This window comes from Colobus angolensis, unplaced genomic scaffold, assembly GCF_000951035.1.
Source record: "Colobus angolensis palliatus isolate OR3802 unplaced genomic scaffold, Cang.pa_1.0 Scaffold300, whole genome shotgun sequence".
Taxonomy (NCBI): domain Eukaryota; kingdom Metazoa; phylum Chordata; class Mammalia; order Primates; family Cercopithecidae; genus Colobus; species Colobus angolensis.
Genome location: NW_012116267.1, coordinates 407,678 through 409,711, shown reverse-complemented (window position 1 = coordinate 409,711; position 2,034 = coordinate 407,678). Strand labels below are relative to the sequence as shown.

Here is a 2,034-nt window from a genome sequence, read left to right as displayed (position 1 = left end):
AAAAAAAAAAAAAATCACTTTCCCAATCTGCAAAATGGCTACTGTCCTCAATTTTCCCAAACTAATCCCTCTCAATGATGACCTCAAATCTGTCACCCTCCAAAGAGATAGCAGATGCCCTCAGGAAGGCCTTAGTTTCCCCAATATGCTTGGGTCTAAACCCACACACTCTGCCTTCCCTTCTGTTACAAGAGAAGAGCTGCGCTGCTTCCCCCTCCACGCCCCCACCTGATTCCTGGATCCACCGTGCTTGGTCTTCCCACACATTTTGTTCTTGTAATTCTTTCTGTTCTTCAACTGTTCTCTCTCTGAGATTATTATCATTACATAAAAACATGCTTTTAATATCTCTCTCAGCTTTTGAAATTATTTAAAAAGTAGTTAAGCTATACAATGTAAGTTCATTGACCACAATGGATTTAAGTTAGAAATCAATCACAAGATAGCTGGAAAAATCCCCAAGTAGGTCGGAAACTAAAAAATACACTTCTAGCCAGGCATGGTGGCTCACGCCTGTAATCCCACTACTTTGGGAGGCCGAGGCAGGCAGATCGCTTGAGGTCAGGACTTCGAGACCAGCCTAGCCAACATGGTGAAACCCCATCTCTACTAAAAATACAAAAAGTAGCTGAGCATGGTGAAAGGCGCATCCCAGTTACTCAGGAAACTGGAGCACAAGAATTGATTAAACCCAGGAGGTGGAGGCTGCAGTGAGCTGAGATTGCACCACTACACTCCAGCCTCAGTGATAAAGCAAGAATCTGTCTCAAAAAAATAAATCATTATAACCAAAAGTTTGAGGAAAATCAAAACAACTGATAAACCTCTAGCCAGAGAGATCAGAAAAAAACACGAAAGACACAAACCAATCTCAGAAAAGACAGGTAGCATCATTACCAATGTTAAAAGGATAAGGGCATATTATGAACAACTTTGTATCGATAGAATCAACACCTTAGATGAAACATATAAAAATTTTGAGCTCTTTCTCAGTGACCAGGGCCTGTGCTTAGGCATAGACGGGCAAGTGGAGCCAACATGCCAGTGGCCGGGAGCTGGGTTTGTCACAAAACTTATGTGACCCTGGAGAGACCCTTCGAGAAATCTCATCTCGACCAAAAGCTGAAGCTGATTGGTGAGTATGGGCTCCAGAACAAATGTGAGGTGTGGAGGGTCAAATTTACCCTGGTCAAGATCCACAAGGCTGCCAGGGAGCCGCTGACACTTGATGAGAAGGACCCACGGCTTCTGTTCGAAGTCACTGCCCTGCTGCAGTGGCTGGTCCGCACTGGGGAGCTGGATGAGGGAAAGATGAAGCTGGATTACATCGTGGGCCTGAAGGTCGATGATTTCTTAGAGAGATGCCTGCAGACCCAGGTCTTCAAGCTGGGCTTGGGTAAGTCCATCTGCCACGGTTGGGTGCTCATCCGCCAGGTCATATCAGTGTCCATGAGCAGGCGGTGAACATCCCGTTCTTCACTGTCCATCTGGATTCCCAGAAGCAATTGACTTCTTCCTCCGCCTCCCTATGGGGGTGGCCACCCCAGCCAGGTGAAGAGGAAGAATGCCAAGAAGGGCCAGGGTGGGGCTGGAGCCAGAGATGACGAGGAGGAGGATTAAGCCTGCTTGTCCCCTCCTGGGCTGGTGGATTGTCTAGTTTTCCTGCCAAGTGATAAAACAGGATCAATGCTTTATTTAACAAACTAAAATAGTGGAAAACAGAAATTAAGGTCACTCAAGAAGAACTGGGCCAGGCACGGTGACACAAGCCTGTAATACCAGCACTTTGAGAGGCCGAGGAGAGAGAATCGATGTAGCCCAGGAGCAACACAGTGAGACCCCCATCTCAAAAATAAAAATAAAAATAATTTAAAAATTAACCAGGCATGACTGTGGCACACCTGTAGTCCCAGCTACTGGGGAAGCTAGAGGGGAGGATCACCTGAGCTCAGGAGATTAAGGCTACAGTGAGCCATGACTGCAGCACTACACTCCAGCCTAGGTGACGGAGAAGACCCTGTTTCAAAAAAAAAA

The 2,034-nt window shown here is 46.4% G+C and overlaps 1 pseudogene across 1 annotated transcript; it reads left to right on the top strand.

Annotated features, from left to right (window-relative positions):
- Positions 1–1,012: 1,012 nt before the first annotated feature.
- On the top strand, positions 1,013–1,684 carry LOC105517487 (annotated as a pseudogene). Its single transcript, XR_001002674.1, has one exon. The product of XR_001002674.1 is annotated as a 40S ribosomal protein S9-like (transcript).
- Positions 1,685–2,034: the final 350 nt, after the last annotated feature.